Genomic DNA, 25,599 nt, shown 5'->3' on the forward strand with positions numbered 1-25,599 from the left:
CAGAAATTTGATTAACATAAAAGAATGGTTCTCTTTGGTTAATAAGGGTCTCTCACAGGCACACAACACATTAATCTCATGTATTAATGTTAAAACCAAAGTATAGACATTCTATCAATCAATAAGCATTTATTATATGTTAAGCATGGTGTTAGGGATATGTCAACAAAAGTGGAGCAGTCTGCATATAATAAAAATATTTTTAAAATTGATCATTAGTGTCTCATTGATCTTTCTGTGAAGTTTAGGGGTTTTTGTGGTAGCTAGAAGAAACATGGGGAATAGAAGTATATTAACCAAAAAGGGCACTTTATTAGATGAGTCCTAAGGCTCATTTCTAGTCCTAACATTTTATTACAATTTTTAAAAAACCTCAATAACCACAAAACTAAAATGATATATTTTAGAAGAATTTTAGGGTATTTGAATAAAATATTTGTCACTTTTGAATCACAATGAGTCAATTACTATGCGCCAGACATTGAGCTCAGATATAATTCAACTATTTTATCCCCATTTTTAAGAAATGTATATTTTTTCTTCATAATTCTGATGAGTGAAACAGGAAGAGTCCAACAAGTGAAACTATAAATAGAAAATATTTGAAATTATTCTGTGTTATAGCCCCATTGAAGCATATGTAGGCAACATGTATTTGCCAGTTATTTTGTTTTTAGCACAAAAAAGGGGGAAAAGCCATAGTATTTCAATCATATCTCAATTTTTAAAGTGTAGAAAAACAAGAAGCTTATGAATAATTGCAGGTTGGAAGCTTGAAAGCAACTTGTTTTCTATGTCTTTAAAGTATTTGTGCTAAAGTGAAGTTTCACAATAAAAGTCTGAAGAATGCACAAAAACACAGAGAAGTCTTGGTTATATTAGAAGAGTTAGTTCTGGGATTGAAGCTCAGCGCTCTCTGTTCATTCCATGCTAAATTAAACACCTATTCAGTTTCTCTACCAGGACCTCACAAAAGCAGTGACTCTGGCAGTCAGTGGGAAAGGGAAACAAACATAACTCTATCAACTGGACTCTGGAACCAGGAAGGCTGTTAACAACATGGCCTACAAAGGTGTTAAAACTAAGATAATTAAAAGTGATAGCCGAACAGCACCAAGTTGCCCATAACACATTCAAGCCAAGATGCCCAGACTTCCCAAGATAATAAATCCTCCATCAAAAGTTGAGTGACAAGGAGAGCTATCACTTGTCAGTGATATTGTAGCGAAGGGTTCTATACAACATACTAAATTATTGACCTCTGAGGGTAGGTCTCCTTAAAAAAGATAAAAGAAGTCCCTAAGCCTATATACATATGTGTATATACGTAATATATATACAAACATACAGTATATACAATTAATCCATGAATACCACACTCCTTTCCCCCTACCAAAGCATTACTTTTAAGACTAGCCCTCCAACCTTCCTCATTAACCACATACCATCGTAACACTATCCCTCCTTAAATTAAAGGTCTTTTTGTACCTTGAAGGTTATTTCCTGATGTCTTTTAGGGGAAAGGGAAAGAGAAGATAGATAAGCAAAATCATATTGGGGAGGTTCTTGCTTTCCAAATCTCGAAAATTAAAATCATTAGTGATGACTTCAAGTATCTTGGTGCTGTTATCTGTTTCATGGATCATTACGGACAGAAAAAATTCACCACCTAGCAGCCAGTCTTTTCTACTGATGAATACTTCACATTTACCTAAAATGGTCCTAAAGTCAAGCAGGGTGCTATCATCTGGTTGTTGTTAAAACCTTTTAGGGTAACAGAACTAGCCCAAGCTTGTGCCACACTAACCTCTGAGCTTTGACAGCACAACTTCTCACCTCTGCCCCCCACAATAAGTCATGGGGATAACGTGTCTGTCCAACTTCTGGTTGTTACAGGGAATCTCATGCAGAGGAAAGCATTAATTCAAAACTTTCTAAATAGCTTTTTAAAAGTGAAATGGGGAGCAGCTAGGTGGCACAGTGAATAGAGCATTGGCCCTGGAGTCAGGAGGACCTGAGTTCAAATCCATCCTCAGACACTTGACACAATTATTAGCCTTGTGACTTTGGGCAAGTCACTTAACCCCAATTGCCCTCCAAAAAAAAAATGAAATGGGCCACCACAGCAGCATATAGTGGAAAAAGTTTTCCTCAAATAATCCTATGAGGCTAGTGAAGTCAATTCCAATTTCCCAAATGAAGAACCCTGAGGTCCTGAGTGTCCTGTGACTTGTTCAAGAGAACAAAGTTTGGTTAATAGATGAAAAGGAATTGAAACTCAAACCTCCATAATAATTAGTAATAATAAGAGCTAGCATTAATATAGCACCTTGAGATTTGCAAAACACAGTTTGTTATCTCATTTGATCCTCAAAGCCCATTTTACAGATGAGGAAACTAGTGACTCATTAAGTAAGTTTAGTTTACACAGCTAGTAAGTATCTGAGGCAATATCTGAACCAAGGTCTTCCTGATTCCAAGTCTACCACTCTTATTCACGGCATTGCCTAGCTGCTTCAGACTTCAAGCCCAGAATTCTTTCCATTATCCCCAAAGCTGCCTTTCTGCATGTTTTAAAATATACTTACACATATGCTTTCTTTCATTTCTGGAAAGTAAAAGATGAGAGAAAGAAGCAGCTAAGAGCATCCTTGACAAACTTGGCTTATTTCATCATTCTGCCTACACATGTAGTATATAGTAGATGCCTAAAGTTTTTTGACTGATTGCCTTGAATTTCCCTGTGTATCTTCAACTTAACTACAGAAAAATAAAGGCTATGAAGTAAGGTACTGTACCTCAGTAGCTATTAGAATATCCAGCCTACCAGATGCACTGACTAAATCACCTTTAATTTAAAAGTTTGGCATCACACAATTTTGTCTTCTCTTAGAATGTAAGTTACTCAAAAGTAGGATGGGGCAGTAGATCACCAGGCCTGGTGTAAGGAAGACTCATCTTCCTGAATTCAAATTTGGCCTCAGACACTTACTAGCAATGTGAACCTGGGCAAGTCACTTAACCCTGTTTTTGTCCATTTTCTCATCTGTAAAATGAGCTGGAGAAGGAAATGGCAAACCACGACAGTCATCTTTGCCAAGAAAACCCCAAATGGAGTCACAGAGTCATTTATGACTAAAATGACTGAACATTTATTTTGTTATTTCAAATCAAAACTTAGCACTAAGTCAAAATTTTAAAATTTATTCTCTTTGAAAAGATTCATTGATATTTTTATAGTCATTTTAGAAATTAAGAAAACTAAGGCACAGACAAGTACTAAATGTCATTGACTTCACCAGGAATGAGCCAGAGTTTAGATTTAAATAGGGTTGATACTGTAGTTTTAATCCCCCTAAACTTCCAAATTCCTCTTAGCTCTAAAAGTGACCCTATTTTCTGAACTAAAAAATCAGGACACATGGGTTAAGAAAGCATATTTCTTTTTTAAGGCCTCATTTTGAAAAGCACACTTTTTTTTTTCTTGAAATTAGGTCTGGCCTGGAAAATCTATGTCATGTGGTCATCATACTCATAACTTACCAAGGACAAAACTAGAATAAACTCTTGACAGGGTGTTCTGCTTAAAGATTCTACAACTGAGTTAGAATTATGCATCTGGAACTTGAAAAATCCTTATATAACTAGTTCACCATCGCTACCTCCTATTTTATAAAAAGGAAACTTGGAATCCTAAGTTAAATGATTTGCCCAAGACCACATGATTAAGTGCCAGGGACAGGAGGTGAACCCAGGTCTCAACTACCAGCTCAGTATCCTCTATATTAAGACTATTATCAAATATTGTTTCTTTCAAAAACAAATATTTGCAAAATCCAGTGAACTCCTTTGCAAAATAATGGAACTAGACTAGATGATCTTCAAGTTCATTCCCAGCTCTAATGTTCTTTTTTTTTAGTTCAATAAAGGAATGTACTGAGTTAAAGCCAGTAAAAGAAGCTTAGAAGAAGCATTGGGTCTCTTCATGAAGAGCCAAGAGAATTAATGAAATTAGTATTTTTTTTAAAGTGAGGATACTATGCATATGTGGGGACAAATGATGATGTGTGGTTAACGTCCATACATATAGTAAAAAGATGACTATCGGGGCGGCCAGGTAGCACAGTGAGTAAGAGCACCGGCCCCAGAGTCGGGATGACCTGGGGATCGAATCCGGGCTCAGACACTTAGCACCCACCCAGAAACACCGGGCCGTGTAACCTTGAGCAAGTTATTTAACCCCAATTGCTTAAAAAGAAAAAAAAGCTGACTATCTTGTTGCCATTTCCTACCAAGTTGATATTTCCAATAAATAAATAAACAAAACATAAGGTTTTTTTTTTTAAAAGCAAGCCTCGCCTAATTACGTAGCTGTATGTTTTTAATTAATGGCAACTTACCTTCAACAGAGTTCCTACAAGAACGCTACATAAATTATTCTAAGACGACACTGTAATTTCTATTTAGTTAACTCTAGAATTAAAATGTGTAATACACACATATACTTTTCCTCTCCTTAGATCATAAATTATGATTTTCCCATTAAGAATGATGTCTCTAATAGCACCAAAGGGCCAAACAATCGAACAGATTCGAGTATCTTTATGTTATACTTATAAGAACACTGCTTATTCCAATGGTAAAAGATAATGCTGAAAAGCAAAAATATTTTCTACTGTTATCTAGCGTCCCAGCATGTTCTGAGCCCAGTATTCCTGACTTCCTCTCACCATTCAATTTCATTGGCCCCACCTTCCCTGACACAGCCTCCTCCCCATAAGCAACCAAATAGGCCCCAGCTCCCCTAGACTGGGGGCACAAATGGTCCTACCTCCATCTCATACCTCTTAGTACCTCTCCGACTCGTCAGACTTCGTAGTTACCTAGGACCACTGAGTAACACCATACCCTGATGACCAGAACTTATCTGGTTGCCACGTAATCCAGAGAAGTTAAGGATCACTATCCTTGCTAAATATACTGTGTTTGAATACACTAAACTTCCTTTGTTCAATGACTCAAGAGCACCACATTACATCTCAACATAACTTGAACCAAAAGCCTACAACATTTAACATTTCTTATACATTTGCATCATTCTATTGCATCATTATTATTCTCTTGTCAATACTTAACTCTCTTATCTTCTCATACAACTTATTAAGTAGATATTTATAAAGGATGTCCCAAAAGTCTTAGTGCAGCCTTTAAGCTTTAAGTTGTTTAGACAGGGTATCCCAAAATTCTCAATTTTTGAGACAGCCTATACTTCACTATAATCAAGAAGCTGGTACCCGTGCTTTCTAAAATTACTCCATCTACTCTGCATGTATCTTATATGTACCTATTTATAAATACATCTCCAACATTAGCATATAAGATCCTTGAGAGTAAGGACTATTTTTGCTTTTTCTTTGTAGCCCCAGGACTTAGAGGAAAGCCTGGCAGGTAGCACGCAATTATTAAATATCTGCTGATTGAGTGATTTGGCAAATATTGCTTTCCATGAACTTCCATAACTATAACCCTTCTATACTTATCAGAACTTCGAGAGCTATTTATGGCTGAAAAGTTAATCACACTGAGATCAACCAAGTAATGAATTTCTCTCAATTATACAGGCAGGTTTGCAAGGTGATAGAAAGAAGCTTCATCCCACCTTATACCTGTACACTAGTTGGGTAAGAAAGGCTGATAAGCCAGTGTCAAAGTCTTGGAGAACCTTGTGTCACCTTCATGACACCAATGAAACATCAAAGTAGGGGGAGGTAAATAGAATGGTTATTTTCTGGTTCACCTGCATAGAGATGAGGAAACCAAGTTGCAGATGATATACTAAACTAATCATTCAGCTAATTCTGACAAGGACAGGATTCTGGGAGCCTGTCACAAAAGAAAAGGACAAGTTAGTAAAGAAAGACCAGGTCTATCAGTGATGTCAGTGTCATGGTCTAAGCAGAGATTTAGTTATTAGAAGACTGAGAGGCAAGATAACATGGACCAGGAGACATGCATGACAACCTGGGGACACATCCAAGGGGACATACCCTGTTCCATCCTCTATCTCATGAGTTATGCTTCTATGCAGAATGAAAGAGAAATTCTCTAACACACTAGAAAAAGAATCAAGTACCTGATAAGGAATAAGGACAAAGAGAAATCCAGAATTCACATACAAGAAGAAATGCGTCAGTCCGTATCCTGTGCCTATTAAAACAGGAAGAAAAAGACTGAGGGAGATGGTGGAAGTCGCAAGACTACAAACCATACTTCATTTCAACATCTTACTTTGCCTAAGGAGCTGAGATGATCTCCAAACACTGCACTTCAGTTAAGTTTCACAATCTCTATAAGAACTCTAAAACTTCACATTTCCTTATTTAGAGACAGAGGTGAATAATAAAATGACATATAAAGGGCCTATTATTGGGCGGCTAGTTGGCACAGTGAGTAAAGCGCTGGCCCTGGAGTCAGGATGACCTGAGTTTGAATCCGGCCTCAGGCACTTAACACCAAAAAAAAGAAAGAAAAAACTAGCCATGTAATCTTGGGCAAGTTATTTAACCCCAATTGCCCTCCAAAAGGCAAAAAAAAATAAAATAAAATAAAGGGCTTATTATGACTCAGGAACAGAACCAGGAATATAACTAATGATTCCCCGACAACTCCAAACCAGACCATGACTTCAAATAAGGTGGCCACATTAAATATAAAGCTCCCTCTTTCGTAGTAGATAAGTCTGAAATCCTTATGTTTTTATAGAATGTTACTATTCCTCAATTATCTCCCCAAACCTTAAATTATCAATTTCATGGATAGTACCAGATGGTTAGATATTACTGTAGACTACTATATGCAAGGTTTGTTTTTGTTTTTTTAACAAAGCCTTAGGAACAATCCTGCTAAAAACACATGTAAAATAAAACTGGTCTCCATTCCTCAATCTGTGTCTCCTCTACCTCTTCCCTCCTTTCCCTTCTGAATTTAAAAAACTATCTAGTTTCAAAATATTTACTCAACAAACATTTGTTGAGTATTTATGGTGTATTAAGCATCTATTATGTCCAAAGTGAGTACTGTGCAATACATAAAAATGAAGACAAAGCTACCTTTCACACTTTCAAAAAGCTTACCTTTTTTCTGTACTTTGCCACCTCCTCTTTAATAACTATTAGTTTTCCATTCAACTACATATTAGGTCTGAGTACAGAACTAAGCTATGGCCACCCCCACACACACACACCCACACTCAGAATAACACTAGCCCTCACCTAGATAGCAGACTGGAATTCTCCTCCATCAGTTCTGACTGTTGGGGACCTAGACCAATGTCTTTCAATGGATAGAAAAGTATGGAGAGACTGGTGGGGCAAGCAATTCACAATTCAAGCGTAAAGGGCTTGATCAAGTACAATAACCACAACACCAGTTTAAAGTTACAAACTTCATCATTATAGATGTAATTTTAAATCATTCTACTCCTAAGCACAGATGATCACCCACTTGAAGAGCATCTTTCATATGGTATTTTCCCCATTTATACATTCAGAAACATCCAAATATCTATTATTAACTATAATAAATATAATTCTCATCCAGGTGTGCTGGATACAAAGGGGAAAAGAAAACATAGCTCATAAAGGAAAGTAGGATTAGGTTGGTGACGCAGAGGGCCAAGCCTAGGATAAGGAAGACACAAGCTCATACAAGGCCTCAGACATTTACTAGTTCTGTGACCCTAGGCAAGTCACTTAACCTCTGACTGCCTCACTTTCCTCATCTGTAAAATGGAGATAATAACAGCACATACTTCATAAGGGTTATTGTGAGAGTCAAATGAAATTATGTGTAAGGTGTTTAGCACATTGCCTGGCACAGAGAAGGCACTATATAAATATCAGCTATCAATATTAAATATTTACATAATAAACACTGTTCTTTGAACACATCATAGTAGAAAACTCCGGGGACTCTTGTTCAGAGGATCTGGGTTTGAATTCTAGACTCTGCTAACCAATACCTTTATGACCTTATTCAAGTCACTTAACTCCTCTCTGAGCTTTAGTTTTCTTTCAGGGTTTGGTCTGAAAGATCTCTAAGGTCCTCTAAATTCCATGAGCTTGTGAACCTCCTATAAACCTGTAGGTAGTTAATGCATATATTACCACTAGAGCCCCTTACCTATATTCATTGTGGCAGAACAGCACCTTGTTCCAGGCAAACAGAAAGGAAAGTTGATTTTATCATCTCTTTTACTACCAGTGTGCCTTCCTCCAAGATGAGAGGAAGGGTAGTTATTGCTTCCATTCTCCACTCCCCCACCCCCACCCAGCAGGTTGCCCCAGGCTGAGTGTAAAAAGGCATATATATAATCAAGAGGACCAGGGTCTAAATCCCAGTTCTGTTACTTACCTGTGTGACCTTGGACAATGTCTGGGTTTCAATTTCTTCATCTGTATAATGAGGCTAAAACAGGTGACCTCTAAGGTTCCCCCTCTTGGCTATTACTCACACAATCCCTAAATGGCAAAGGTAAATGGCAAAATTCACAAAAAGAGCAAAGTCCAGCATGTCCTCTGAACAACAGAAAAGAAAAAAAAAAGGTTTATTCAAAGGAGATAAAGATAAGTCAAGATTAGAGAGAAGGGAAATAAAAAAGGAAAAGGAAGTGAACAAGAACAGGGGGCCCTATCAGGTGACCCTTCGGTTCCCCACAGCTATTTCACACTTGCTTGGCTGCTGAGTGCACCTCTTCTTCCTTCCCCTGAGCTAAGTAAGGCCTTTTGCTTTAGTATTGTGTAAAGTTTTCATAGCTTGAAGTACCATCTGAGAACAACATGAGCTCTAGAGGAGAAGCCAGGACACCATGCACACATTCTCTAACTGTAAAGTTATATTTCTCTGTCTCTTACCACACTATCCAAAGAAAAACTTTGGAGTGTCCTTTCTACCCTTAGCTTCAATGGTTTAAAAAACTGAAAGTCATCTGTTCTCAACCCTCTGACTCTCCCTGGAGGCCAGAGCAGAGAGGCTGTCCACAATATCTCTCAAATTAACTTCAAACATACAAGGAATGCAACTTGTCACTTCCCTTAGAACACTTTCCAGTCCAGTAAGCCAGGATGAAGTTGCCATTATATCAAAAAGAGAAGGATCAGAGCATGTCCCCAGCAAAGAAACAAAACCTGAAGAAGAAAAAATCTAAAGGAAATCATGTCTCCATTCTACAAGCTTACACATGGTCCACACCTCCAAAGACAGGCTGAAAACCAGGTGCAAGAACTCTGATGGTTTTGTTTTCCTATTTGATTTTCATTTGAATTCTGCTTTAAGGGACTACTGATAAATCTCAAAAACATTTGTACCAATACTAGCACCAAACTTCTCACTCCCACCCCACTCCCAGCCACTTTTCTGTCTTTTCTACAAGTGATTCTTCACAGGAACAGCTTGTTCGTTTTCAAAGGATACCAAAACCAAAAAAAGAGCACAATATATTACTACAGCACCTTTCTTGTTGGAAGTCCTCCCAACTTTTAGCACATCATCTTACTACTCTATATAGTAAATAGAAAGTCAAGTCAACTAAGAATTTTACTCTTTTAACACAAAAATTAAAATGAGAGATCCTTGGTACCCAAATTGTTCAATGAGCAAATACCTTTTAATCACACACACACACACACACACACACACACACACACACACACACTTCCCTCTCATATAAAACTGACTTAATAAAACAGAAGTTTTATTTTTCCCATATTTTCCCCTCTGAGGAAGAGCATTATCTTTCACGGTCCTTGTTTATTATGTTGGGCAAATGCCTGGCTATTTGCTAGGCTGTATGGAAACAACCTGCATTACTTTAAAGCAACATTAGCATAATGGCATTTTAGGTCTGAAAGTAATCCCACTGATAGAAAGCCACTGGTCATCTAGTGCCAAGTTTCAGACTGATGTTAAAGGAGATGAGAAGTTTGTTTTTGATCCCATAAGTCTATTACACAGTCCACTAAACTGCAACTCAAGCAAAATATCGTAACCAATACACTGCAAACACATAAATAACTTACTGGGCATATAATATGGGCATGTACTATCCAGCAGAACTTTACTGACACTACTGATGAGGAGAAAATTAATGTAATTGATTTATAGCCTGCTCTTGGTGAAGATTAACTTGGCCAAACTCAAAAAAAGGTAGTCATTTTGCTCATTTAATAATTCTGCATCCTCTTCATTATACCCACATTTCCTGTTCTAGGAGGGCAATAATTCCTCATCCACAACTAAACCAACCAACTACTCTACTTCTAGACTTGAAGCAAGTTAGGTGATTTTTTTGTTAGGTGTACGGCAGGCAACAGAGCCACATCAGCTGTTCCATCTCAACTCTCCAAAGGATTTCTCATTTCGACAATTATGCCATGCGTTAAAAATACCAGATTGATAGACCTAAGGTTCAACATTTAGATCCAAACCATGTCCTGGTGACTCGACACCAAGAGACACAAGGCTGGGCTGGCCGAAGCGCTGCCACCAGGACCTCTCCCTAGCAGTCCCCTGCGGGTCCCGGGGCGGTGGACGGGAGGCTGGGCACAGCCCGAAACTGACCAAAGTTATGTGAAGATGATTTGTTGGGCAACAAAGCCACTCTTCCCCTAAAAAAAGCCCAGGTAGGAAGGCGACTCTCCCACCCTTCTTTGTTTGCATTCTACCTTCAAAGCCCGGACCCGTCCCAGCCTCCCGCACCCCGCCTGGCCAGGGCTCGCAAGCCCAAGGGACCCTACCCCCAAGGTGGGCTGCACATCTGGCTAAGGGGTGGGGGTGGGGGGAAGCACATGGCTGAGCGCGATGCAAACCTCCTCGGATAGCGTCCACTCCATTTTCAGAGCGGAGAAAACAACAATAAACCCACGGCACCGACAGGGGGGCTTCCTCTCCCCGCCTCCCCCTCCCCGGACTCCCTCCCTCTCCTTTGCTGCTCCGCGGCAGCGGCAGCATCTATCTCTCTGTGGCCAAGCCGCCCCCCGCCTCTTTCCTTCACTACGCAGGGATGCCCCGGGAAACTTTCCCCCTGACAAGCCCCGGGGAGCGCGGTGCTTGGGGCCCTCTGAGACCCCTCGATCGCCCTCGGCGCCTCGAGGGAGGAGAGGAAGGGGACCACCTCGCAGCCTGCCGGCTGAAGCCGCCCCTCGCAGCCCGTCATCATCCCTCCCTTCCCTCCTTCACGCGTCCGTCCTGTCTCCGCGGGATAGCGAAGAAGGGGAACGCGGGCAGCGGGCAGGGTGGCCCCGCGGCGGGGCGCGTGCCCTCCAGCTCCCCGCGGTCTTTGTGTGTCAAGTGAAGGAGCGAGCCCGAGTTGGGCACCTACCTCCCTCCCTCCCGCGGCCGGGGTCTCACAAAGGAGCTTCGCGGCGGCGGCGGCGGCGGCGGCGGCGGCTCTGAGCCCGAGCTCCTCCCAGCGGCGGCGGCGGCAGTTGCTGTCGCTGCCTCCCGGCTCCTGGCGCGCGGCGACAGGGGGAGGGGCGGCGGGTTCTCCCCGCGGCGGGGCGCGGGGCGGTGGGGGCGGGGGCCGGCGCGGCTGCGGGGCTCTCAGGCAGGGCTGGCGCGCTCCACGCTCCGGGGCGGCTCTTTCACACCCCGCGGCCTCGAGCGTCGGAATTAAGCGGTGGGGCGGGCCGGGGGAGGGGCGCAGCTGCTGAGTCACAGACCCGCCCCGGCCCCCCCACACAGCAGCGAGTCAGCTCGCGCACGCGGGTCCCCTCTTGGCTCCGCGTCTAGCTCGGCTAGCTTTCCCCGCTCCGTCTTTGAGGGACTGACTAGGAGAGACCAGGACGGAGTTTGGAGAAAGTTTGGTGCCTCCGTGGGGGCTGGGGAGGGCTGTGGGTGGAAGGGGGGGGCGTGTCTTGGAAGGATAGGCTGCACCCCGACGGGAGGGTGCTTAGTGAGATGTGAACTATGGAGAAAAGGTGGTGACGACTGAGTCACACCTTCCCCTGGTCTGGAGGAGACTTGAGCTAAGTAAGCGGCTAAGTTTTCTTTAAAAAGCCCACCACACTTCCTCAGGACCACGTTCGGCGGCTTCTGCGAAAGAAGGAACCCAAGATGTGAGAAGGGGTCCCCAAAACCTGCCCGCCTAGCACCCAGAGAAAGGCAGGAAAGGGGAGAGACTGTGCTCGGAAACTAACTAATCAGGGCAGCCAGTCCCTTTCACCTGAGAATCCGCCTCCCTGCCCCACTTTCTGAGTGAAGGGGTGACTGAAGATTGAATTTTCCATGCCCAGTAGGAAAGTTACCTTCATGACCTCTCGCCCTCTCCTCCCCCGCGCCACCACCCCCAAGCTTACTTTTTAGGTCTCAAACTTCCCCAACCCTGGCTTTTGAGCCCAACCCTCAAAAGCCTTCAAGATTACAATCTACCTGAATCACAGCTGGCACCAGAACAACCGCGATATGTTTCCGAGTAACCAATAACAAAAGCAGCACTTGCCAGCGCCTACAGCAACGCTTACAACTATTCCGGGAATGCAAAACCAAATACTGCTTAGGCTGCGGGGAGGGAGGGGAGGATTTATTAGATTTATTCATCTTGATCTTTGCAGTCTATTTTAGACATGAAAGCCAAAAAAGCATTCCCTTGACACCCAGTGACTGCGTCTTGGTCTTAATTGGGGAATTTTGCAGGATAGCTTGGGTCATGATGAAGAAAATGATTACTCAAGATCTCATTTATGGACTTCAAAAAAAAAAAAGCCAAAAACATAAACAAGCAAAAGATGAAAAACTCCCTCTAGCCTGCACAGGCTGTTCATGTGGACTCTATATGATTGGTCCAAGCTGAGAAATCTCAAAAATATTCAAGAAAGCAGCTCAATCTCAGTCTAAGGCACTCCCATTTGAACGCCTGGAGTGCATAGGATTTTTACTTTCCCACTAAACCAAAAGTGAACTTTCTCTTCCTAACCTTGCCTTTTAGCAGGATTTTGGTGACCAGTGCAACAGAAGCTCAAAGACTGGATTCCACTAGGAATCTACTAGATTCCCTTTTGATATTAGGCCCATAAGAAGATCTTAAGGGATACACAGATTGATACCCATTTTCCATATCCCCAGGGATAAATTTTGCCTGATAACTTTCTGGTATAAACCTTACTCCCTTTGCAACAGGAAATGGAAACAAATGGTGAAAGACAGTGGAATAGAGAGGAGATAAAGCTTGGGGGAGAGACAGGACTTGAATTCACATCCCCATCTGACATACTAAGGACCTTGGGCAAGTCACTTAACATCTCAAGTGCCCTCAGTTCCCTAAAGCTGCAAGTTGCAAAACAATTGTAGATATTCGTTAGAAGATTAATTTCCTCACCTATTTACTGGTCTAATTCCTACCTTGTCTAAGCTAAGATAGTACTCAAATTCCATGTGAGTCCCTAGAGAACACCATAGATGAACTAGGCACTGGAGATTCAAAATCAAGAGTCCTTGACTTCCAGGAACTGACATCTTATTGGGGGGATACTACATGTATACAGAAAAATAGTAATGTAAGGAAAAAGAAAGCATCCACAACTGATGGTTCAAGGAAGCTTTTATGGAGGAGTTGCCATTTGATCTAAGCCTTGAAAGACATAAGGATTCTGAAAAGCAGAGATGGAGAGAGTCCTCCCTATCATGAAGAACCACTTATGGAAATAGAAAGAAGCATGAAGTGGAATAATGGAACAGCTAGTAATCCAGTTTGACTTGCTACCTAGAATGCTTCTGAATTAAGGATTATCCAGAGTTCAACTAGATCGTCCAAGATTGTATCTGATAATAATAGCAATAAAACAATAACTCCTTTATATAAAAATGTTATTAAACAAGTATGAAATTCTTTTAAAATAGAGGCTTAAGACTCTGCACTTAAATCCAGAAGTCGAAACAGAACCAGTTGGAAAAAAAATTTCTAAAAAATACCTTAGCCTTCTTCAGGCAAGACAAATTGAACATAAAGGTAAGAAGGAGAAAGTTGTAGCAGCATGTGTCAAGAAATTGGCATCCTGAAGTCAAAGTTCAAATAACTATTAATCCTTTTTCAATGCCAATTTAGCATATGCTTTGGTAAGACAAAATGGAGCAAGAAAATAACCAAACAAAAGTCTACAATTGTAAGGACACACAAGAACCCAGGAAGACCTGAGTTGAAATCCCTCCTCAGACACTAAGGGGCAAGTCTCTTAACTGCTGTCTCAGTTTCCTTAACTTTAAAAATAGCAGCATCCACTTCTTAAGGCCAATATTATGAGGATCAAATGAGATAATATTTGTAAAAAGAGCTTAGTACAGTTCCTGGAAGGGTGTTCCTTTTCTTCCTCCCTAAAAGAACAATAATTGGACAGCAACTTGTCCCAGAACTATTTCTTTCTGATCTCTAACAAGCATAAAATGAGGAAAAAGAGAACATAATAATAAAACATTATACTTTAATAGTTTATAAACTATTCTCTTCACAACAACCCTGTGAAGTATATATTGCAAGTGTTATTCTCCCCATTTCATAAATAAGAAACCAGTTGACCTAAGGTCACAAAGCTAAAAGCAGCAGAGCTAGGACTGAAACTTAGGTCTCCTGATTTCAAGCCCAAATATCCTGAAATCATAGCAAACTCCCACCTAGGATCTATGGTGGTAGACTTCATTTACTGAGGCTAGTCCAGCCTTCAGCAACAGTGTCTTCTTTTTCTTGTATCACAATAGTGATCCCAGGTCTTCTTCCCTATTCTCTCCCATTATAGAGCCATTCCATATAACAGTATTTTTTAGAGAAGAAAAAAAAATCAACACAATGCATTGATACATTGAAAAAGTTCAAAAAACATATGTATAACATCTGTGGAATCTCCACCTCTATAAAGGGGTGAGTAGAGGGTCCACCCAAATTTTTTCATTCAAGTCACACTTGAGCTTTATAATTCTGTTACATTTGCTTTTGATTTTTTTTCCATGTGTAGTTGTTCATTGTCCTATTGTTTTCTTGGCTCTGCTTTCTTCACTCTGCATCATTTCACATAGATCTTTCCATACTTCTCTGTGTTCCTCATACACATCATTTCTTACAACATTCTGTTACATTCATGTACCACAATTTGTTTAGCCATTTCCTGATTGGTGAGCATGTACTTTGTTTCTAATTCTTTGCTTTCACAAAAAGTTCTAAAATAAATATTTTGAAGTATACAAGGACTTTCATTGCTTTCTAAAATGGTTATCCATTTAACAACTCCACCAACAATGTATTAGTGAACCTATAATTCCACAACCCCTCCAATGTTAACTATTACTACTTTTTGTCATTTTTGACAACTTTCAGGGCATGAGGTAAAACCGTGGGGTTGGGGTTTTTTTGTTTCTCTTCTTATTAGTGATTTGCTCTATTTTTTTTTCATGTAATTGTGAATATTTTGCAATCTTTCTTTGAGAGCTGTTCATTCATATCCTTTGACTATATCTATTGGGGAATGTTTATTAGCCTTATAAATATATTTATTCATTGTATATTAACCCCCTTTCAAAGAAATTTGATAGAAAGATTTTTCCCCCATTTGACCACTTTCCTTCTTAGCCTAGTTGTGTTAATTTTGCCTATGCAGAAACTTTTCAGTTTCATATAATTTATCTTTTGTAATCAATTAGAGGCAATTTTGTCTGGTTAAAATCTCTTGTTTGGTTAAAAATACCTCTCCTACCCATAGCTGTGAGAAATATAGTATTTGTTTCTCTTCTAAGTTTTTTTTTTATAGTATGATCTTTAATGTTAAGATCACATATCCCTTTAGAGTAGGTTGTGAATGAAAAATATGATTATATTAATATATGCAGAAAAAGCTTTTGACAAAATACATCACTCACTCCTGTTAAAAAAAAAACACTAGAAAGCACAGAAATAAATGTAGCTTTTCTTAAAATAGTAAGTAGTATCTTCTAAAACCAAGAACAAGCATCTGCAATGGGGATAAACTAGAAGCCTTTCCAGTAAGATCAAGTATGAAGCAAGGATATCCATTATCACCATTACTATTCAATATTATACTAGAAATGCTATCTATAACAATAGGAGAATTAAAAATAATTGAAGGAATAAAAACAGGCAATGAGGAAACAAAACTATAACTCTTTGAAGACAATATGATGTTGTACTTAGAGGACCCTATAGAATCAACTAAGAAAACTAGTTAAAACTAACAACTCTAGCAAAGTTACAGAATATAAAATAAATCCACACAAATCATCAGTTCATCTATATATTACAAAGAAAATCCAAAAGGAAAAGATACAAAGAGAAATTCCATTTAAAATAACTGGAGACATAATGTACTTGGTAGTCTACCTGCCAAGACACATACACAGAAATTATATGAGCAGAATTGCAAGATACTTTTTGCATAGAGATCTATCCAATTGGAGAAATATTAATTGCTCGTGGGCAGACCAAGCCAATATAATAAAAATGACAATTCTACCTAAATTAACTTACTTATTTAGTGCCATTCCATAAAAACTACCACAAAATTATAAAGCCAGAAAATAACAAAATTCATCTGGAATAAAAAAAGGTCAATATCAAGGGAACTGATGAAAAAAAAGTGAAGGAAGGTAACCTAAAACTCCTGGGAAAACTGGAAAGCAGCGTCCCAGAATCTAGGTATAGACCAATATTTTATGCTATATACCAAGATAAGATCAAAATTGGTACAAGGTTTAGAAATAAAGGGTGATAACATAAGCAAATTATGGAAGCATGGGAAAATGTACCTGCTAGATCTATGGATAAGGGAAGATTTTATGATCAAATAAGAGGTAAAAAGGGTCACAGGATATAACATGGATAATTTTAATTAAACAAAATTTAAGTTTTTTCACAAATAAAACCAATGCAGTCAGAATCAAAAGGAAAGCAGAAAACCGGGGGTAGGGGTAAAATTTTACAGCAAGTTTCTGTGATAAAGGTCTCATTTCTCAAATATATAGGGAACTGAACCAAATTTATTTTCATAAAAATAAGTCATTCCCCAATTGATAAATAGTCAAAGGATATGAAGTTTTCAGATGAAAAAATTAAAGCTATTAATAGTCATGAAAATATACTCTTAATCACTAATAATTAGAGAAATACAAATTAAAACAACCCTGAAGTACTACCCCATACTTATCAGACTGGATAACATTACCGAAAAGAAAACTGACTAATGCTGGATGGGATGTAAAAAAATTGGGACATTAATACACTATTGGTGGAGCTGTGAATTGGTCTAACCATTCTGGAGAGCAATTTGGAACTATACTCAAAGGGTTATAAAACTGTGCATTGCCCTTTGACCCAGCAACACCACTACCAGGTCTTTATCCCAAAGAGTCAAAGAAAAAGGGAAAGAACCTTTATGTACAAAATATAACAGCTCTTTTTGTGGTGGCAAAGTATTGGTAATGGAGGGGATATCCATCAATTGGAGAATGACTGAACAAGTTGTATAATTTGTATAATACTTTGGTGTTATAAGAAATTACAAGGGGATGGTTTAAGAAAAACTTAGAAAAACTTATATGAACTGATGCAAAGTGAAGTGAGCAGAAGCAGGAGGACATTGTACACAGCAATAATAATATTGTAATGATCAATTGTGAAAGACTTAGCTACTCTGAACAGTACAATGATCTGTAACAATTTCAAAGTACTCATGATGGAAAATACTGTCTACCTCCAGAGAGAGAACTGTGAGTATAGATTGAAGCACACTCTTTTCAGTTTCTTTATTTTTTTTGCTTTTTTTTTTTTTGCAACATAGGTAATGTGGAAATGTTTTACATGATTTCACATGTATAATTGATATACTGCTTGCCTTCTCGGTGAATGTAGGAGGGGTTGGAGGAAGAGAATTTAGAACCCAAAATTAAAAAAAAAAAAAAGAGAGATTGTCCAAGTGGCAGTCTTAAAGATCTCCAGCCAAAAACTGTCATAGTTGTGACATTAGAAAATACTAGAATAGGGGTGGCTAGGTGGTGCAGTGAATAGAGCACTGACCCTGAAGTCAGGAGGAACTGAGTTCAAATCCAGCCTCAGACACTTAACATAAAAACTAGCCTGTGACCTTGGGCAAGTCACTTAACCCCAATTGCTCTCCAAAAAGAAAAAAAAAAAATACTAGAATAGAATCACAGATTAGGCTAGACTTCCAAAAAATAAAATAACATAACAAACTATTTGCAGCAAATGTGTGATGAATAAATGTGCAAAATGTGATTCTTAGATTACAAGAAAATGTATTTATAATAAATATTTTCATTCACCTAAAAATGGAGTATGTTTTGAAATATGACATGTTATTGGTCAAAATATTTCTGCCAGCCTACCTTCCAGTTTTCCTAGCAATTTTTATCAAATAAGGAGTTTTTTACCAGGTAATTTAGGTTTTCCACTTTATCAAACACTGGGTTATTGAGTTCTATTGTTTGTGATTCAGCTTTGTCTATTCTGTTCCATTGATCTATCTCTCTTATTTTTTAACCAATACAAGATGGTTTTGATGAGTGCTGCTTTGTAATATAATCTGAGATCAGGAAGTTTTATTTCCCCTTTGTCTCTACCTTTTTTCATCATTTCTCTGGATATTTTAGACTTTTTGCTTTTTTCCAAATGAATTTTGTTATTATTTTATCAAGTTCCATAAAATAGCCCTTGGTAATTCGATTAGTATAGCATTAAAAGTATAATTAACATTGATAGAATTGTTATTTTATTTATTTTGGCACAGCCTAGCTACGAGCACTGAATATTCCTCCAACTATTTAAATTTGTTCTTTATTTCTTTAAACAACATCTTATAATTAAGTCTATATGTCTTTGTTTGCTTTGGCAAGTTGATCCCCAGATATTTTATAGTTATTTGGAATGGGATTACCCTTTCTATTATTGCTTCATCTGTTCTGTTGTTATTATTATATGGAAATGCTGTTGATTTCACCCCATTGGTTAAATCCTTCTTTACAACATGACTAATGTTCAACATGAAGGTATTTGTAGAACCTATATTTGATTACATGCCGCTATGGTGGGGGGGGGAGCAGAAGGAGGGAGAGAAAATTTGAAACTCAAGAGATTGTGGAACTGAATATTATAAACTAAAAGTAAATAAATTTAAAAAAAATAAATGCTGTTGATTTTTGAGACTTTTGTAGACTGCAACTTTGCTGAAGCTATTGTCTTTAGTATTTTTGCAGATTTCCTAGGATTTTTCAAGTGTAACAAGTAAAAGTTTTATCTTCTTTTCACCTTTTTTTTCTTTCTCTTGTGAATATCATTTCCAGAACTATGTCAAATAATAGAGGTGAGAATGGATATCCTTGTTTTACTCCTGTACTTATTGGAAAAGATTGTAATATATGACCATTAAGTATGATACTTGCTTTTGGCTTTAGATAGATGCTTTTTATAATATTATAAAAGGTTCCTCCATGTCTATTCTTTGTAGGGTATGTATAATATATACATATATATAATAGATATGTGTGTGTATTTGTGAATTAGACAAAGAACCCAAACAAGAAATGGAATATATGTGTGTAAATATACATATGTACATATATACACACATACATATATATCTATATGACCCAAAAAGTTCATTTTCTTGTTTGGGTTCTTTGCCCCTCCCTAGAGTTTAAACTATGAAAATCCTAAAATATCACTTATGTAAAGTTCATATTTAGTATTCCACAAATACAGGTAACAGAATATCAAGGAAACAAGTGCATATGAACAGCCCTCAGCCTTAAAAAATGCACAAGGTACAAAAAACTTATAGGATCCATTAAGTTATTTATTTATTTCCAGAAAGCTTAATTCCAAATTTTTAAATATAAGGCTACTTTTTAGTCAATTCTCAAAGCTGACATTGACCAGGAAATCTCCCTTCTATAAAGAAAAGGCTACCTCTAGGATCATGCTACTTAGGAATAAAAATCTCCTTCTGCACAGTAGGTTGAGGTTCAAGAGCATTGTCTATAAACTTCTCTCCATCTGAATGACCAAACACATCTGCTTCTGTCCTGTGCTTCTTCAGGAAACATCCACCAATGCTCCAGCTGCTGCCATATTTTACACTGAAAAAGTGCTCTACAAGAAACTCTTCCCTTGGGCTGAATAATTCCCATATGGTTGTATGCCAAAGCAGCCATTAGTGGTTCCTGGGGAAATGACACTGTGCACATATACAATAGACACAAATTTATTCTGCAGTGTCAGTTGAACAGGGAAATGGAAAGGGGAAAAAAAAAGTTTAAAAAGAGCTTTTGTAGGTTTATTTTGATATTCCCTTGAAAATGGGGCAACTCCTCCAACAACATTCTAACCTTTTGAGTCCCAGTCAACCAGTCATCTTGGAGACAGCCCCAATCCCTGAAATCCAATTAGGAATAGTCAATCAATCAAAAAAACATTCATTAAGAGCCTACAAAAATGAAGGCTTCCCAACTGTCAAGGAGCTTATATTTGAGAGAGAGAATAAGTTTGCATCCTCTCAACAAGGCACAGATCAGCATGCCCATACTCTTATGGATGATTTCCTGATCCCAGACCAAGGTCACACTCTGTTGTTTGTCCTTTGTTTTTCTTCTTTGGGGCTTTTTGGAGGGGGGAGGGCAGGGAAATTGGGGTTAAGTGACTTGCCCAAGGTCACATGGCTAGGAAGTGTTAAGTGTCTGAGGCCATATTTGAACTCAGGTCCTCCTGACTCTAGGGCTAGTGCTCTATTCACTGCTCCACCTAGTCAACCCTTGTCTTTTGTTTTTCAAAGAAGAACAATGACATCATAATATGTTTGGCTGTGGCTAATCAGTCCAAAGCAAGTTCAGAAAGCACTACCACAGATAGGGCACAAGTAGTCCATTAGATATATTGGGTGGAGGAGCTCTGGATTTGAAGAGATTTGCTCTGGATTATGCTTCTACAATTCTGCTTTACTTATAGAGTATAGCACCTTCCTTGATGCAGGCACACTGTGCTGGGTGGTTCTGTGGCAGTGTTTCCTATGTTTCACAGTTAATACTAAAGTTCTTCAGAGATAACCTTGAGAGTGTCCTTATACCGCTTCTTCTGGCCACCATGTGAACACTTACCTTGTGAGTTATCTGTAAAATAGTCTTTTTGGGTAAGCATGTATTTGGCATTCAGGCTACATGGCCAGCCCATAGGAGTTGCCCTCTCTACAACAGAATTTAAATGCTTAGCAGTTCAGCTCTAGAGAGGACCACAATGTCCAATACCTTATCTTTCCAGGTAATCTCCGGAGACAATTCAGGTGAAAGCAGTTCAGTTTTCTGGCATGGTGCTTATAGACTGTCCAGGTTTCACAGGCATGCAACAGTGTAGTCAGTTCAACTGCGATGCAGACCTTCAATTTCGTAGGCAGCCTTATATCCCTTCTCTCCCACACTTTCTTTCGAAGTTTCCTACTGATCTAGTTCTGGTAATATATGCATCAGCCTTATTATCTGTGTGGAAAGCCCTAGAGAGTACACTGCCAATGTCACACTCTAGTCTTTATCTTCATCATATTGATCAGGAAACTTTCTTGATCAACCCCTTTTACATGTGAGTGTGGCAGAGACCATGAATCTTCATCACTATTTCATCAGGGCTGAATCATCTCCCTGGCACTTACATGGCAACAACCATCAGCTCTCTCCTTCCCCACTTTGTTTTCTCAGGGCTTCATAAGGAGTCAGTTCAAGGCAATTATAGAGTATATTGCCTGGCCCAGCTAACTCAAAGACAAACTGGATGCCCATGATTCAGTGGAAGATGTTGAGCACCATCACCCAGAAGCTAGAGATGGTGATCACAGGAGGATTCACCATAACTCGGACAGGATTAAAGACTGATGACTCAGTGGAATAGGACATTTAGAGAATGATTCCCACAGCTGCCAGAGGAGACCCTTGAGTAGACTGGCCCCATGTGATAAAAAAAAGTTTCAAGTGACATGAAAGCATTCTGGCCATGGGCATAAAAGAACTCTGATATTGTTCATCCATCCCCCCTGGTGCAGTAGCTTGAGAGCTAGCACCATCCCCCAGAGAGAAGAAACAACTGCAAAGAGCAGAGGTACATAGGAACAGAGGAATGGGGAGCACTGATGGAAATGGAAGACAAGTGTGTGAGAAAGTTGGAGTAACAGAGCTGAACAAGACAATACTAGTAGAGCTACACAACACTGATAAGTGGAGATTTGCATGGCAAGGAGCTGATGTAATGAAGCCCCAGAGCAATATGCCTAGAGGGGGACCCAACCAAGGGACAATAGGAGCTTTAATACAGAAGAGCAAACTGGGACCTTGGCGCTCAGTGGAACTGCATCCAGGGCAATGCCCTCAGTCATGTGAATAGGATAAGTCTCTTAAGGGCGCTTAATCTGCTAGAAGAGAAGTGACAAAACTAGTAAACTCTGAGTTATTCGCTCTTGTTGGGGGTGCCACCCAAGGTAATGCTGTAAGTCATGAAGGCTATATGGTTGATGGGGGAAGATAGAGACCCATTGGAAGGGAAGGAAAATCTTGACTATCCATGATCCTTTACAGTATAAATAAAAACTTCTTGTCTGATGTGATCTCGAGTGCTTATGAGGGAAACTAAAGGCCACTCTCTGGGAAATGGCAGGTACCTATGATCCAAGGTGTCAGCTAGGGGAGGACAGATGAACTGGAAAGATTTATGAGAAGCTTCCAAATTCTAACAGGGATCTTTGTTTCAGGAGAGAGCCTCTGACCAAAACAATTACATGAGCTACTAATATTACTTTCCTTATTTATTACTGCTATAGTTTCTCATTAAGACAATCACATCTCACCCCCGAGAGACCTCCATTTCAAGAAAATGCTTTCTAAGACTATCTTGAGGAATGTTAGATCAAAAATATGTTCAGTAAATATGACAGTTTTAAATTTTGTTTTAAAGTAAGTAGAAAAGAGTGAAATTATTTAGGCATACTTACTAGAATATTCGGGAAGTCAGATGATCTGATTTTTCACAAAAATGCTCCCTTTTCATTGGCTTTTATGATTAAAAGTATATAATTATTTGATTAAATAGATCATATGTCATAATAATATCAGAAATACAGAATATTTTTCCTCTTGTTCTTTTCAGCTTCAAAGTATTTTGTAAGTATCACATGACAAGGCATACTCAAAATCCTTGTGATTTAGCCAAATTCTCTCTCTCTCTCTCTTTTTTTACGTTTATGGTTTTAAAATTTCAGAATATATTTTGTTGGAAAAAATAAATATACTTGCTTTTCCCAAAATGTTTGAAATCTGAATTTTCGCAATATGCATTTTGAAGGCTTTTGATTTAAAAAACAAATGAATTCCATAAAATAGTGACTGTAACTGTGTAACCAAACTGAGTTAATACATTAAAGAAACAGCTGTTGCTCACATATACAGAAACTAAATTATATGAATATCTGAGTTTAATGTCTTTTTCTTTGCATGAAGCCTGAGGCAGAAAAAGGATTTCCTGAGAGTTTTCCTGTGTATTAAAACTAGTTTCAAAAGAACATTTTATCTTAGATTCTTCCTCTCTGACAAAAGGAAATAATTAGTACAAAGCACAGAAAGAAAAATCCAACCCTAACTTGCCAAATCATTAAAATATTCTAACACTGGAAATTGTTAACCAATGTACTGTATCTCTACACATAAGTTAACAGAGTTAATTGTCTTATGCTGGTTGATGGATGCTTGTGCTAACAGAACTTTAAATGTTTTAAAATTTAGTTCACTATTTTTTTGGTTCTTCCTGATTTTCTGATGTCTTCTAAGAGGAAATAGCCATGTTAAACTTTGCTTCATCAACAGTTTTTAACTTGAAATTCTTATAGTAGCAATATCTGGTTGTAGACCTTTTCACATACTCTCATTCATCAAATACATAGTGGTATGAGGTATGTTGTTTGATACATTAAAGAAAGAACATTTATTTAACTATATACCTATTTATCACATAGTTAATGGTAAAAGTGAGAAAGAAGGCTATAGCTCTTGATGGAAAATTCTCCATTCTAAAAATATAATTGTGTATTACTCTCTTTATTTGAAGAAGATGTCACCAATGACATTGTTTCTAGGTGTGGCTAAAAAGCAGCAGCCTTTTTATATTGAATTGACAGCTAAAGTCCAAACTATAACTAATGATAACATTAATAGTCTGGTTAATATTCACTCTGACTAAACAAGAAGGCTTTGCTTATTAACTATGCTTAGAGAACCATATCGCCCACACATTTAAAATGTTAATAATTGCTGGGCTTTGATGGTGATTTTAGAGATAACAGTATTTTGTTAGTTCTGTCACCATTTAACCAGACCTCTAACCAATATTAACTTTAGCCAGTTAACGTTGATGTTAATCAGCTTGTATTTCAATTGAAACAGCATAGAATCATTTAATACTTGTTAAAAGGGACAAAAAGTTCAAGGTCATATTTAAATATATCATATATGTGAAATATTGGTATATTAAATATACCATATATTTAAATATACTGTTAGAGTAAATAATGATTTAATGAGGTCTCAACATAATGTCATCATTTTGCCAATAACTACTTAACCTACCAAGTGTGAAATAGTGTTTTTGGTTAACGTGAAAAACAAATCACTAAACAGCATTTTTGAAACTGAGTAGATGGCATATGAAGGGGCTATACTTATTATCTCAATGTTTACTTCTTTCAGTTCAAAAATTGAAGGGAAAACTATTCCTGCCACTCTTTTAGGAATGTTATAAGAATGAATTAGTTAAGTGTTATATAGTTTTCAAGTCTGTTGGAAGATGTTTTCATATGAAGCTAACATATTTAAGTGGTAGAAATATAGTATGAATAACAAAGACAAAAATTATCTAAATGATCATTTAGAGTGCGGCTTCAGAACCCTTGCAGGAATCTACCCTACAACCCCATTAGGCAGCTACAACCTGATATCTGCTTAGATACCTCTACTGATGAGGAGCTAGCTAGCTCGGTGGATAGAGCACCGCGCCTGGAGTCAGGAAGACCTGAGTTCAAATGTGGCCTCAGACACTTACTAGCTGTGTGAAACTGGGCAAGTCACTTAACCTCGGTTTGCCTAATGTACTGGAGAAGGAAATGGCAAACCACTCCATATCTTTGACAAGAAAACCCCATCTATGGCATCACAAAGAGTTGGATACAACTGAGCCCCAACAAATGATGAACATACTACCTCACTCCTTTCTTGGGCTAGTGAAATCAGTTTTTTTGGAGAGTTTCTGCCTCTTTGGAGATCTGTGTCTGCATCTCTCTGGTTATAGCTTCCCAGCCTATGACTCTTATTATTAAACTACTTTCAATTACATTGCTTTAAACTGTGCTTCAGCACATCCTATATTATGTTTGATTTTCCCATGTCAGCTATTTAGAGAAACTACTTAAATATCCTGTTGTCAAAGGTATTATAACAGTAAACATCTGGGTAGGGGTGTGTGTGTGTGTGTGTGTGTGTGTGTGTGTGTGTGTGTGTGTGTGTGTGTTT

The 25,599-nt window shown here is 38.5% G+C and overlaps 1 protein-coding gene across 3 annotated transcripts in view; it reads right to left on the bottom strand.

Annotated features, from left to right (window-relative positions):
- LOC138176003 (protein FAM107B) overlaps positions 1-25,599 on the bottom strand; it is a 182,585-nt gene that overhangs the window by 69,599 nt on the left and 87,387 nt on the right. The window contains exon 1 of one of the 3 annotated variants that reach the window (XM_069106692.1): positions 12,427-12,725. The exons of 1 other annotated variant lie outside the window; for it this stretch is intronic. The gene's annotated coding sequence lies outside the window, so the exon portion shown is untranslated. Of the gene's footprint in view, positions 1-11,377; positions 11,499-12,426; positions 12,726-25,599 lie in introns of those variants that run through there. One more of the 3 variants, XM_069106689.1, reaches the window with a different exon arrangement.

Source organism: Petaurus breviceps, unplaced genomic scaffold (assembly GCF_028583685.1).
Source record: "Petaurus breviceps papuanus isolate PSGF00001 unplaced genomic scaffold, PetGlider_PUasm1.0 80, whole genome shotgun sequence".
Taxonomy (NCBI): Eukaryota; Metazoa; Chordata; class Mammalia; order Diprotodontia; family Petauridae; genus Petaurus; species Petaurus breviceps.